The sequence below is a fragment of the Pongo pygmaeus genome, chromosome 10 (assembly GCF_028885625.2).
Source record: "Pongo pygmaeus isolate AG05252 chromosome 10, NHGRI_mPonPyg2-v2.0_pri, whole genome shotgun sequence".
In the NCBI taxonomy this organism is placed as follows: domain Eukaryota; kingdom Metazoa; phylum Chordata; class Mammalia; order Primates; family Hominidae; genus Pongo; species Pongo pygmaeus.
In genome coordinates, this window is record NC_072383.2 from 73,535,061 (window position 1) to 73,550,861 (window position 15,801).

Sequence of the window (15,801 nt, forward strand, 5' to 3'; positions counted from 1 at the left end):
CACACACATTGGTTTTGTTTCTCTGGAGAGCCCTAATACAACAATTTATAGTAGAGCTAATCCAAATGACTGACGAACATATGATGTTCAACCTCACTACTGTCAACAAAGTATACAGACTTAACAATGAAATATCACTTCTCACCCACCAGATTGAAAAAAACGAAAAGAAATAATAAACATATATTTAAAAAAATAATACTGCTAGAGGAAAGAATAGTCTCATACATGGCTAGTGCAAATGTAAACTGTTACTGCCTTTTTGCAGAGCAATTTAGCAATATAAAATACACACATATGGTTCTGCAGTAATTCCGCACCAGATAAACTATTGAATAGAAATAAAGGACCATTCAATTAGAATGTTTCTACAATAGTGTTAATTACTACCTTCTATAGAAGTAGTTTAGTGAAATATACTTTGGAGCCATACTGACTAGTTTGCCACCTATTGGCTATATAGCCTGGGGCAAGTTTCTTACCTACTCCTGCTCAGTTTTCTAAAATGGGGAGAATAACCAAACCCCTCAGTAGCTTAATACATGTAAAGCGCAAAAAAAAAAAAAAAAAAAAATACTTAGCACATGGTAAACACTTAATAGGTGTTAGCTATTATTGTTTATACTGGCAAAAAGTAAAAGCATTTAAACTATCAATTAGGGATCTAGTTAAATAAATTGATGTTACTTTCATAACCATGGGCTATTATACAACCATTTATAAGAATTAAATCTATATGAAAAATTACATAGAATATTGAGCAATAAAAGCCAGATATGTAATATAAACATACACATACACACACGTATATATAATATGATCTCATTTTTCTAAGGCAAACCATTCATTTATTCAACAAATAATTATTGAGCATCTATGACGTTCAAGACACTGTTCTAAATACTTGGTTATATTCTATGTGCTGAATATAATATATGAATACATGAGTTTGTATGTGATTGTACAATAAAAAAAATTGAGACGGATACACATTAAGATTTTAAGACTGGCTAACTTAGAGATGAAGATGATCAGAAAAGAAGATGAAACTAGGCAAAAAGACAAAAGAAGATGTCCATGATAAAATAGCATGTATAATATGATCCTATTTACATACAACTGTCTGTGTGTGTGTGTGTGTGTGTGTGTGTGTGTGTTTCTGCATGAAAAGATGGTCATCTAAATGTTGACTATGTTACCTCTCAGTATAGAGACATTTCAAAGTATGGCAATTAAATAGCAATACAGTTGTAAATCAATCACAATATACATCATTTTTCTTTAACATCCTTGGAAATCTGAACATAAATATGTAAATAAATAAACAAATAGAATATGTACTTAAATGACACTAAAAGGGGAAAGCAAAATGGGCATCTCTAAAGGGTTTCTTGGCACAAATCTAGAATCTAGATTGGAAAGCCCTTGGGTCACAGCCACAGGCAGGCCTTTCTTTTTCTTTTGGAAACAGAGTCTAGCTCTGTTGCCAACGCTGGAAGGCAGTGGTGCCATCTCAGCTCACTGCAAACTCTGCCTCCTTGGTTCAAGCAATTTCCTGCCTCACCCTCCCAAGTAGCTGGACTACAGGCGCCTGCCACCATGCCCGGCTAATTTTTGCATTTTTAGTAGAGATGGGGTTTGCCATGTTGGCCAGGCTGGTCTTGAACTCCTGAACTGAGATGATCCACCCACCTCGGCTTTCTAAAGTGCTGGGATTGTAGGCAGGCCCTTTTTGATTGTGACTTCTCTCCTCTTTGGCCTCTTAAGCAATCTAGACCCACATGCAGCCGCAGTCATCTTCCTGTGAGAAATGTGCTCCACCTGTTCTTATCTTGCTCATTCATTTTCCCAGGGAAATCACAAATTGCCCTCACAACAACTCTCCATTGGAATTAAAGACCTTAATTCTCACGGTAACCAGAGGATAGAGGGGAAAGAAAGAGTAAGGATGAGATTTAACAATGTCTTTGGAGAGTGTATTATCTCTTATTGAAGCAAACAGGAAAATGGCAAATAAATGTGGTTTATTTTTATTTAACATTTCTACACTGATTTATCAGAGGTAAAAATTAATTTTGCACAGTAATCTACTTTCTTGCTAACTTTATTTTCTTTTTTAAATAATCTAGACAGGATTTCTCAAATACATAAGGTTGACACGTTTTTATTTTCTTTTTTTATTATACTTTAAGTTTTAGGGTACATGTGTACAATGTGCAGGTTTGTTACACATGTAAACATGTGCCATGTTGGTGTGCTGCACCCATTAACTCGTCATTTGAACATTAGGTATCTCTCCTAATGCTATCCCTCCCCGCTTCGCCCACCCCACAACAGGCCCTGGTGTGTCATGTTCCCCTTCCTGTGTCCATGTGTTCTCATTGTTCAATTCCCACCTATGAGCGAGGACATGCGGTGTTTGGTTTTTTGTCTTTGCGATAGTTTGCTGAGAATGATGGTTTCCAGCTTCATCCATGTCCCTACAAAGGACATGAACTCATCATTTTTTATGGCTGCATAGTATTCCATGGTGTATATGTGCCATATTTTCTTAATCCAGTCTATCATTGTTGGACATTTGGGCTAGTTCCAAGTCTTTGCTATTGTGAATAGTGCCACAATAAACACACGTGTGCATGTGTCTTCATAGCAGCATGATTTATAATCCTTTGGGTATATACCCAGTAATGGGATGGCTGGGTCAAATGGTATTTCTAGTTCTAGATCCCTGAGGAATCGCCACACTGACTTCCACAATGGTTGAACTAGTTTACAGTCCCACCAACAGTGTAAAAGTGTTCCTATTTCTCCACATCCTCTCCAGCACCTGTTGTTTCCTGACTTTTTAATGATCGCCATTCTAACTGGTGTGAGATGGTATCTCATTGTGGTTTTGATTTGCATTTCTCTGATGGCCAGTGATGATGAGCATTTTTTCATGTGTCTTTTGGCTGCATAAATGTCTTCTTTTGAGAAGTGTCTGTTCATATCCTTCGCCCACTTTTTGATGGGGTTGTTTGTTTTTTTCTTGTAAATTTGTTTGAGTTCATTGTAGATTCTGGATATTAGCCCTTTGTCAGATGGGTAGATTGTAAAAATTTTCTCCCATTCTGTAGGTTGCCTGTTCACTCTGATGGTGGTTTCTTTTGCTGTGCAGAAGCTCTTTAGTTGAGTTAGATCCCGTTTGTCAATTTTGGCTTTTGTTGCCATTGCTTTTGGTGTTTTAGACACGAAGTTGTTGCCCATGCCTATGTCCTGAATGCTATTGCCTAGGTTTTCTTCCAGGGTTTTTATGGTTTTAGGTCTAACATGTAAGTCTTTAATCCATCTTGAATTAATTTTTGTATAAGGTGTAAGGAAGGGATCCAGTTTCAGCTTTCTACATATGGCTAGCCAGTTTTCTGAGCACCATTTATTAAATAGGGAATACTTTCCCCATTTCTTGTTTTTGTCAGGTTTGTCAAAGATCAGATAGTTGTAGATATGTGGCATTATTTCTGAGGGCTCTGTTCTGTTCCATTGGTCTATATCTCTGTTTTGGTACCAGTACCATGCTGTTTTGGTTACTGTAGCCTTGCAGTACAGTTTGAAGTCAGGTGGCATGATGCCTCCAGCTTTGTTCTTTTGGCTTAGGATTGATTGGCTTTGCGGGCTCTTTTTTGGTTCCATATGAACTTTAAAGTAGTTTTTTCCAACTCTGTGAAGAAAGTCATTGGTAGCTTGATGAGGATGGCATTGAATCTATAAATTACCTTGGGCAGTATGGCCATTTTCACAATATTGATTCTTCCTACCCATGAGCATGGAATGTTCTTCCATTTGTTTGTATCTTTTTTTATTTCGTTGAGCAGTGGTTTGTAGTTCTTCTTGAAGAGGTCCTTCACATCCCTTGTAAGTTGGATTCCTAGGTATTTTATTCTCTTTGAAGCAACTGTGAATGGGAGTTCACTCATGATTTGGCTCTCTGTTTGTCTGTTGTTGGTGTATAAGAATGCTTGTGATTTTTGCACATTGATTTTGTATCCTGAGACTTTCCTGAAGTTGCTTAGCAGCTTAAAGAGATTTTGGGCCGAGACGATGGGGTTTTCTAAATATACAGTCATGTCATCTGCAAACAGGGCCAGTTTGACTTCTTTTCCTAATTGAATACCCTTTATTTCCTTCTCCTGCCTGATATTGCCCTGGCCAGAACTTCCAACACTATGTTGAATAGGAGTAGTGAGAGAGGGCATCCTTGTCTTGTGCCAGTTTTCAAAGGGAATGCTTCCAGTTTTTGTCCATTCAGTATGATATTGGCTGTGGGTTTGTCATAGATAGCTCTTATTATTTTGAGAAATGTCCCATCAATACCTAATTTATTGAGAGTTTTTAGCATGAAGGTTGTTGAATTTTGTCAAAGGCCTTTTCTGCATCTATTGAGATAATCATGTGGTTTTTGTCATTGGTTCTGTTTACATGCTGGATTATGTTTATTGATTTGTGTATGTTGAACCAGCCTTGCATCCCAGGGATGAAGCCCACTTGATCATGGTGGATAAGCTTCTTGATGTGCTGCTGGATTCGTTTTGCCAGTATTTTATTGAGGATTTTTGCATCAATGTTCATCAGGGATATTGGTCTAAAATTCTCTTTTTTTGTTGTTTCTCTGCCAGGCTTTGGTATCAGGATGATGCTTGCCTCATAAAATGAGTTATGGAGGATTCCCTCTTTTTCTATTGATTGGAATAGTTTCAGAAGGAATGGTACCAGTTCCTCCTTGTACCTCTGGTAGAATTTGGCTGTGAATCTGTCTGGTCCTGGACTTTTTTTGGTTGGTAAGCTATTAATTATTGCCTCAAATTCAGAGCCTGTTATTGGTCTATTAAGAGATTCAACTTCTTCCTGGTTTAGTCTTGGGAGGGTGTATGTGTCGAGGAATTTATCCATTTCTTCTAGATTTTCTAGTTTATTTGCATAGAGGTGTTTGTAGTATTCTCTGATGGTAGTTTGTATTTCTGTAGGATCGGTGGTGATATCCCCTTCATTATTTTTTATTGCATCTACTTGATTCTTCTCTCTTTTCTTCTTTATTAATCTTGCTAGTGGTCTATCAATTTTGTTGATCTTTACAAAAAACCAGCTCCTGGATTCATTGATTTTTTGAAGGGTTTTTTGTGTCTCTATTTCCTTCAGTTCTGCTCTGATCTTAGTTATTTCTTGCCTTCTGCTAGCTTTTGAATGTGTTTGCTCTTGCTTATCTAGTTCTTTTAATTGTGATGTTAGGGTGTCAATTTTGGATCTTTCCTGCTTTCTCTTGTGGGCATTTTGTGCTATAAATTTCCCTCTACACACTGCTTTAAATGTGTCCCAGAGATTCTGGTATGTTGTGTCTTTATTCTCGTTGGTTTCAAAGAACATCTTTATTTCTGCCTTCATTTCATTATGTACCCAGTAGTCATTCAGGAGCAGGTTGTTCAGTTTCCATGTAGTTGAGCGGTTTTGAGTGAGTTTCTTAATCCTGAGTTCTAGTTCGATTACACTGTGGTCTGAGAGACAGTTTATTATAATTTCTGTTCTTTTACATTTGCTGAGGAGTGCTTTACTTCCAACTAGGTGGTCAATTTTGGAATAGGCATGGTGTGGTGCTGAGAAGAATGTATATTCTGTTGATTTTGGGTGGAGAGTTCTGTAGATGTCTATTAGGTCCACTTGGTGCAGAGCTGAGTTCAGTTCCTGGATATCCTTGTTAACTTTCTGTCTCATTGATCTGTCTAATGCTGACAGTGGGGTGTTAAAGTCTCCCGTTATTATTGTGTGGGAGTCTAGGTCTCTTTGTAGGTCTCTAAGGACTTGCTTTATGAATCTGGGTGCTCCTGTATTGGGTGCATATATTTAGGATAGTTAGCTCTTCTTGTTGAATTGATCCCTTTACCATTATGTAATGGCCTTCTTTGTCTCTTTTGATCTTTGTTGGTTTAAAGTCTGTTTTATCAGAGACTAGGATTGCAACCCTTGCCTTTTTTTGTTTTCCATTTGCTTGGTAGGTCTTCCTCCATCCCTTTATTTTGAGCCTATGTGTGTCTCTGCATGTGAGATGTGTTTCTTGAATACAACACACTGATGGGTCTTGACTGTTTATCCAATTTGCCAGTCTGTGTCTTTTAATTGGAGAATTTAGTCCATTTACATTTAAGGTTAATATAGTTATGTGTGGATTTGATCCTGTCGTTATGATGTTAGCTGGTTATTTTGCTCATTAGTTGATGCAGTTTCTTTCTAGCCTCGATGGTCTTTAGAATTTGGCATGTTTTTGCAGTGGCTGGTACCGGTTGTTCCCTTCCATGTTTAGTGCTTCCTTCAGGAGCTCTTTTAGGGCAGGCCTGGTGGTGACAAAATCTCTCGGCATTTGCTTGTCTGTAAAGGATTTTATTTCTCCTTCACTTATGAAGCTTCGTTTGTCTGGATATGAAATTCTGGGTTGAAAATTCTTTTCTTTAAGAATGTTGAATATTGGTCCCCACTCTCTTTTGGCTTATGGAGTTTCTACCGAGAGATCAGCTGTTAGTCTGATGGGCTTCCCTTTGTGGGTAACCAGACCTTTCTCTCTGGCTGCCCTTAACATTTTTTCCTTCATTTCAACTTTGGTGAATCTGACAATTATGTGTCTTGGAGTTGCTCTTCTCGAGGAGTATCTTTGTGGCATTCTCTGTATTTCCTGAATCTGAATGTTGGCCTGCCTTGCTAGATTGGGGAAGTTCTCCTGGATAATATCCTGCAGAGTGTTTTCCAACTTGGTTCCATTCTCCCCGTCACTTTCAGGTACACCAATCAGACGTAGATTTGGTCTTTTTACATAGTCCCATATTTCTTGGAGGCTTTGTTCGTTTCTTTTTATTCTTTTTTCTCTAAACTTCTCTTCTCACTTCATTTCATTCATTTGATCTTCCACCACTGATACCCTTTCTTCCAGTTGATCAAATCGGCTACTGAGGCTTGTGCATTCATCACATAGATCTCGTGCTGTGGTTTTCCACTCCATCAGGTCCTTTAAGGACTTCTCTGCATTGGTTAGTCTAGTTATCCATTCGTCTAATCTTTTTTCAAGGTTTTTAACTTCTTTGCCATGGGTTCGAACTTCCTCCTTTAGCTTGGAGAAGTTTGACCATCTGAAGCCTTCTTCTCTCAACTTGTCAACGTCATTCTCCATCCAGCTTTGTTCCATTGCTGGTGAGGAGCTACGTTCCTTTGGTGGAGGAGAGGTGCTCTGATTTTTAGAATTTTCAGTTTTTCTGCTCTGTTTTTTCCCCATCTTTGCGGTTTTATCTACCTTTGGTCTTTGATGATGGTGACGTACAGATGGGGTTTTGGTGTGGATGTCCTTTCTGTTTGTTAGTTTTCCTTCTAATAGTCAGGACCCTCAGCTGCAGGTCTGTTGGAGTTTGCTGGAGGTCCACTCCAGACCCTGTTTGCCTGGGTATCAGCAGCGGAGGCTGCAGAACAGTGAATATTGGTGAACAGCAAATGTTGCTGCCTGATCATTCCTCTAGAAGTTTTGTCTCAGAGGAGTATCCAGCCGTGTGGGGTGTCAGTCTGCCCCTACTGGGGGGTGCTTCCCAGTTAGGCTACTCGGTCAGGGACCCACTTGAGGAGTCAGTCTGTCTGATCTCAGATCTCCAGCTGCGTGCTGGGAGAACCACTACTCTCTTCAAAGCTGTCAGACAGGGACATTTAAGTCTGCAGAGGTTTCTGCTGCCTTTTGTTTGGCTATGCCCTGCCCCCAGAGGTGGAGTCTACAGAGGCAGGCAGGCCTCCTTGTGCTGCGGTGGGCTCCACCAAGCTCGAGCTTCCTGGCTGCTTTGTTTACCTACTCAAGCCTCAGCAATGGCGGCCACCCCTCCCCTAGCCTGGCTGCTACTTTGCAGTTTGATTCCAGACTGCTGTGCTAGCAATAAGTGAGGCTCTGTGGGCATAGGACCCTCCGAGCCAGGCGCAGGATCTAATCTCCTGGTGTGCTGTCTGCTAAGACTGTCGGAAAAGTGCAGTATTAGGGTGGGAGTGACCCGATTTTCCAGGTGCCATCTGTCACCCCTTTCTTTGGCTAGGAAATGGAATTCCCTGACCTCTTGTGCTTCCTGGGTGATGCGATGCCTTGCCCTGCTTCAGCTCACGCTCAGTGCACTACACCCACTGTCCTGCACCCACTGTCCGACAATCCCCCATGAGATGAACCCTGTACCTCAGTTGGAAATGCAGAAATCATTCGTCTTCTGTGTCGCTCATGCTGGGAGCTGTAGACTGGAGCTGTTCCTAATCGGCCATCTTGGCTATACTGCCTATTTTCTTTTTTTTAAATCTTATTTTAGGTTCAGGGATACATATGCTAGCTTGTTATATAGATAAACTCCTGTCACGGGGGTTTGTTTTACAGATTATTTCATCACCCAGATACTAAACCTAGTACCCAATATAGTTATTTTTTCTGCTTCTCTCCTCCCACCCTCCACCCTCAAGTAGGCCCCAGTGTCTGTTGTTCCCTTCTTTATGTGAGTTCTTATTATTTAGCTCCCACTTACAAGTGAGAACATGCAGTATTTGGTTTTCTGTTGCTGTGTTAGTTTGCTAATGCAGGAACAGAAAATGGATGGAGCTAGAGGATGGAGCCTCCAGCTCCATCCATGTTCCCTCAAAAGTCATGATCTCATTCTTTTTTATGGTTGCATAGCCACATTTTTATTTTCTAACATACATTAGCTGCTTTTCATTCCAGTCAACTTCATGGAAAAGTTTAAAATTCTAAATCAATATATCTAACAACATCAATAACAGTAATGATACCTGTGGCTGTAAAAGTAAGCCCTCTTCTAACTCCAAGTGATTTCATGATGAAATAGGTATCTAGTCAAGCACACACAAAAAATGTACCCTAGCTGTAAACTAATTATACATAATCAGTCATAAAATTATTATATTATTAACCTATCTTTGGAAAAATAAAGTGTTGATAAAAGTGGATTGTTCTGCATGTAACCCAAGAACCCTGGGAATCTAGGACAGAGACAAGATTTATGAAACATATTCAGTAAGTCTTGAAATGCTTTCTGCTGTGCAGCAGGATGTTTCATGTAGTTGGTGCCTGGGTGAAATATCTTTGCAGGATACCCACCTCTTTCTCCAAGGCCACACTTAGCAAATTCTGTGGAGAATAAGGTATAATGTACTGTTTTGACTCTAACCAGACATTTAATCTTAGATAAGACTTAACCAACTGGTTTCTTTTATTGTAAAATGAGAGAGTTGGGTTAAATTACTGTTTTTCAAACTTTAACCAACCTCAGAATCACGTGGAGGGGTGGCCCCACTCTCACTTTATAGTAGTGTAGTAGGCCCTGAGAATTTGCAGCCCCCCAACAAGAAGGAATTATTGAACCCAAAATATCAATAGTGCCAAGGATAAGACACTCTGGCCTAAAGGTATTCTGAGTTGCTGTTATTCTACTTTAAAGGGCCAGTAAGTGCCTAACCAAGCATGCCATCAAAGCAAAGTTATTTTCCACTTTTTTTTTTTAATTTAACCTACTTAGGGCAGTATTATTTTGGTATCAAAGCCAAAGATTCCAGATGGCTGTTCATTATGATGCTGGGCTCCTCTGTGAACAGGTCTCCATTTTCCTCAACCATATCATTGTGGAATTCTGTTGCCTCATGACCTGAAAAAAACATTGGGATTTGTACATACAGTGGACCCTTTGGGTTGAAAGACACTCATTACTGCTTGGATATTAGTCTCTTCAGGCCCCAAGCCAAAAAAAATTCATATTTTCGTTGGGAATCTAGCCTCTCCTATAATTTACAGGCAATCTTCCCTCTTTCTCTTTGTGATTGTTCTCATTGATAAGGCCCAGCTTTGATATAATTTTCAGTTAGAACATTCTTCCCCCTAAAGGAAGCTGGAATACATTCCATGGTATTAGGTTCCACCATAGCAACAGAAGGCTTTTTAATGCATGCATGAATATTCAGGATTTAATCAGTGGCATGTGAAAGGTATTGATACTACTGAGAATTATTTTATGCTAATAGAAAAAGCAAACGACAGTCTTTTATTTGTAAACATAACACTGAAAGAACATTTGAACTTTTCTGGAAAGCAAATCTTTTGTCATTTCTTGAAGCTATATGCTTTTCCCATCCTTTAGATGGCAGTAACTGCAGATGGCCCATAATAAAATGAACTTTTTAAATGAAATATTTTAAACATTTAATACATTTATATTTTTAAAAACAATTTCATGATGTTAATAAGATGGTGGCATTGCTTCTTCTAATTTCAAATTCTCTAATTAAAAAGTCTAGCTACCTGACACTGGGAGGTGTGTAAATGCAGGCTTTAACATAATACTTTTTATCATCCAACAGTGATTTTAACCTCTTTTTGTTTACCATTCCCTTTACTATGTGAAGAAATACAGACTCTTTCCCCAGAAGAGCACATGATTGCATAGACATAATAGCACTCTTCCATAGAATCCCTAGAGGATCAGGCTACCAGTTTAGGGGGACTTGCCTTAAAGCAACATGAGAGGAGTGTCTCAGAAGCCTGAATCTGATCTTATAAGCACTAGAGTGTCCTGCTCTTAGAGTTGCCCAGGGGAGGCAGAGGGGATGGAAGCACTCTTTACCTTTAATAAATAAGCATATGCCTTCTTCTACAATTATGATTTCAGTATGATTAAATAGTTGCATAGAACTATACTTCTCAAGACTCCTTTGACAGCAAGTCATAGAAACTCAAAGTAACTTAAGTAAAAAAGAGGATTTATAGTCCCATAACCTGGATACTGCATCTAGGAACTCAACAGTGTCATCAAGACAGTAATGCCCTCCCTCAATCACTGGCATGTTCTCTCTCTTTCTCTCTGTCCCCTTTCTGTGTCTATCAGCAGTTCTAGGATGTACATTCTCAACAGAAGAAGAGTTTCTTTTTCTGAAGAGTTATATCAAAAGTCCCAGGTGACCACTTATGTTTAGTTTGGTATTTTTCAGTTCCATGCATATTTTTATTTTTATGGCTACTACACACATACACACGTACAATCTTTAAACAAGATAAAGTAGGCTTTACATATTTTACATGGCATATTGTACATTATACTTAATAAACATGTATGTAATTACTATATAACTATTTTATATTAGTTACATTCATATAATGTATATGTATATTATATATATACAAAATTATATATATAATGTGCATGTACTTATGAGACTTGCTTTTTATGTGGAATATATTGTTTTTAGATATATTCATCTTGAATCCATGTAATGCTAGTTCATTCAACCACAGTAAATAACTTTTGAAATTAGTTTATAAAAGACATTGTGGCTTCCATCTTTGTTGCATTCTCTCTCTAGCTCTTTCTCTCTCTCTGTCTCTCTGGGATCACTTATTCTGGGGAAAGCCAGCTGTTGTGTTGTGAGCAGCCCTGTGGAGAGGTCCCTGTGGTAAGGAACTGAAACCTGTCAACAGCCACATGAGAGAACTTGGAGGCAGCTCATGTAGTTTAGTCAAGCTGTCTGATGACTGCAGCCCTACCTAATCTCAGCCTCCTGGGAGACCTTGAGCTGCAAGCTCCCAGCTGAGCTGCTCACAAATTCCTGACCCTCAGACACTGTATAAATGTTTAAGTTGCTATTTTGGGGGATAATTTTTACACAGACAAACATAACTAACACAATATTGAAGCAAATCTAAGAATTTATCAATATATCAGGTTTTGGTGGGGATACAGACATGAAATTTTTTCTCAGTAGAAATAGTTTTCCCTGGTTCTTGCCACTAGAGGGCAAATGGTCACAAATAATGGCTTTTTCTATTTCCATACAACTCAGATATCCAATGCAAACATTCTTAGAGACCATCTGCTCTGTTGCCTTACAGATGAGTATACAAATGCCCACAGACATTAACTTACCTGTTCAAGTTCACACAGGCTAGATCTCAAAGTAAAAACTCAGCTGCAGTTAATAACATACAAACCAGCTATTTTTAAATTTTTTTAAATTTTTGTGATATACACCTATACACCATACATCTATGTATATATATACACCTATGTGTATACATCTATACATAGGTTTATATATTTATGGGGTACATGAGATGTTTTGATACAGGCATGCAATATGAAATAAGCACATCATGGAGACTGGGGTATCCATTCTCTCAGGCATTTATCCTTTGAGTTCCAAACAATCCAATTACACATTTAAGTTGTTTTAAAATGTACAATTAAGTTATTATTGACTATAGTCACCCTATTGTGCCAATCAGTTAACTATTAATTAATGCTGCTATTTCTGAAAGTCACTAGGTACAAATAAAGAAGGCTTTATCTTTTTTATTTCAACTAGCATGTTAAAATTCCTAAGATCGCAAAATTCATAACAACCATTGCTATTTATTGGGTACCTATTATGAACAACTTATTATACACATGTGCTACATGTATTTTCATTTAATATGTATAATGAAGCTTTGAAACTTATGCCTATCAATGCATGAGGGTCAGTGTCTTGTCCAAGGACACATAGCTAGAAAGAAGGAAAACAAATTTGATTCTGATAGAGGTTAAATCTCTTTGCAGTATTTTTCTTAGGGGACAGCTCATAGCCTCTGATTATACCAGAAGTTTGTTGCTTCTGGAAACTTTTAGTATGTTGAGACATTTAAATGATTGCCATATAACATTGGAACAGAAAAGAAAAAAATTGATGACTCTCCTTCTTTTTTTCCCAGAAAAATTCTCTCTCTCTCTCTCTCACACATGCACACACACACATCACACTCTCTTTCTCTCACACACACACACATATTGCCTCTTTCCTTCATTCTAGCAGACCAGCTTTGTGACATTGGTTAACCTTCCTAGAGCTTCATTTTGTTGTACCTTCTTCATTTCTAAAATAAGAATACACCTACCTCTTTTAAGCTCTCAGCAGGGATGCTGTGATGATTAATGAAAAAGTCTTCATGAATCTCATTTGATTTTGCAGAAGACAGAAGTTTAATAAAGCTGAAGAATCATTATAATGGTAATTAGTCACATTTCAGGACAGATGGGCAAGTGTCTGGCAGTGGTGGCTTAGCTGGAGCTGTTGCCACACCAAAGCAATAAAGTAATGTCAATATGTCTGCCACATCAAGTTAGACGCAAGGAGGGTGCAATAGCAGCCTACTTCACACACTGCTTTGTTCATCATCTCTGCTTGGCACAGACTGGGACAGAGTTACAGCATTTCTAAGACAGACAGGCAGTTTGAGAAGAACCACCTCATTATTGTGGCATATAATCTCCAAAGATAGCCACCACTGATAGCTTCCTTCCTTGTTGATATGCATGTTACTCCTCACACTAAGAGAGTGAGGAGCCCCTTGAATCTGGCCTGGCCCTGTGATTGTTTAGATCAAGAGAATACTGTGGGTATGACTCTGCTAATTCTAGGTCAAGACTTTAGAAAGACTGGCAGCTTCTGCTTCCTCTATCTTAGAAGAATGATGCAAGATAAGAAGTTCAAATACCCTGAGCCCATCTCACTATGAGAAAGCCCAAGCTAGCCATGTGGAAAGAGGCACAGAAACAGGCCTGACCAGCTCTTGGATATTCCAGTCATCCCAACTGAGGTTCTGAATGTGAGTGAAGAAGCAATCTTAGACACTTCAGCTTCAGTAGATACCATGTGGAGCAAAAGAACTGTTCAGTCCAGATTGTTTTTAAGCCATTGTGTTCTGGCATGTTTCTTATATAGCAATAGACATTTGAAACACCTGTCAGCATTTAAAATAGGGTCATATATCTCTTGATATTCTCTCTTTGCTACATGAAGCAGAGGATTTCTTCAGAGAAATGAAATAAGAGAAAAACAGTAAGAGTTTGATACAATTGAGAGGGTAGTTGCTTTTTAGAGGATACAAATTTTAGTTTTATAAAAGTCTGATTAAGATAGAGCAGTTATCCTTTCTTTGTTCACTCATGCATTCATGCTCAAATATTTGTTGAATAAATTTATTGCTTACTATACCTCAGACATATGGATTATACACAATCTCCAACTTATGATGGTTGGACTTACAATTTTTTGACTTTCTGATTGTACTCAGAAAGTCAAAAAATTGCAAGTCTAACCTTCATAAATTGGAGAGCCATCCTGTTTTTCACTTTCAGTAGAGTATTCAATAAATTGCATGAGATGTCAAACACTTTATTATAACATAGGCTTTGTGTTAGATGATTTTTCCCAGCTGCAGGCTAATATAAGTGTCTGAGCACATTTCAGATAGGCTAGGCTAAGTTCTGATGTTCTATAGCTTAGGTATATTAAGTACATTTTCAATTTAGATTATATTTTCTAACTTATGATGGGTTTATCAGGACACAATCCCATCATAAGTTAAGAAACATCTGTAGTGCTAAGTGAGATAGATAATGTCCCTGATCTCATAGTGCTTATATCCTAATTGGGGAAAACAAATAACAACAACCAAAGCAAAAAGATAATTTCAGTTGGTGATAATGCAATTAATCTGGGGAAGGGTAATGTGATAGCATTATCAGAGTCTTTCTAAGGGTTCCCCACAATGCATTAGCAATAAACTAACAAACAGAAAAAAAGAAAGAAAATGTTCACCCTGAGATTATAATACAGTTTAATTATCTGTAACCTAATTAGCAGTTTCTGGGTATGAGTAAACACAATTCACGGTGTGGGCAGGGCTTTCCCATTTTGTACTTTGAGTCTTAGCTTTGTTAACACTGAAACTGATCTGGTGGGGTAGATTTTTTTCTCCTACCTTATTAGCTTTTTAGGGAAGTAAAAATGGAATGTGCTAGCATTGGAGGTACAGGTACTTTGCTGGTCCACATGCTGTCTATTAACACCGTCCCTAAGACAGAGCCATTGATGTACTCAAAGAAAATGAGTTTGATGGGCACCTTGGTTGATTCCATGCCTTCGCTATTGTGAATAGCGCTCTGATGAACATATGAGTGCATATGTCTTTTTGGTAGAACAATTTATTTTCCTTTGAGTAATGGAATTGCTGGGTCAAATGGCAGTTCTGTTTTAAGTTCTTTGAGAAATCTCTGAACTGCTTTCCATAGTGACTGAACTAATTCACATTGCCACCAGCAGTGTATAAGTGTCTCCTTTTCTCCATAGCCTCACCAGCATCATTTGTTTTTTGACTTTTTAATAATAGCCAGTCTGAGGCCAGGTGCGATGGTTCACGCTTGTAATCCCAGGACTTTGGGAGGCCGAGGCAGGTGGATCACTTGAGGCCAGGGGTTCAAGACCAGCCTGGCAAACATGGTGAAACCCTGTCTGTACTGAAAAAATACAAAAAAAATTAGCCAGGCGTGGTGGTGGGCACCTGTAATCCCAGCTACTCGGGAGGCTGAGGCAGGAGAGTCGCTTGGACCTGGGAGGGAGAGGTTGCAGTGAGTGGAGATTGCACCATTGCACTCCAGCCTGGGTGACAAGAGTGAAACTCCGTCTCAAAATGATAACAATAATAATAATAATAATAATAATAATAATAATGATAATAGCCAGTCTGACTGGTATGAGATAGTATCTCATTGTGGCCTTGATTTGCATTTCTCTGATGATTAGTGATGTTGAGCATTTATTCATATGTTTGTTGGCCACTTGTATATCTTCTTTTGAGAAGTGTCTGTTCATGCCTTTTGCCCACTTTTGAATTGGGTTATTTGTTTTTGCTTGTTAAATTGTTTAAGTTCCTCATAGATTCTGGATATTAGA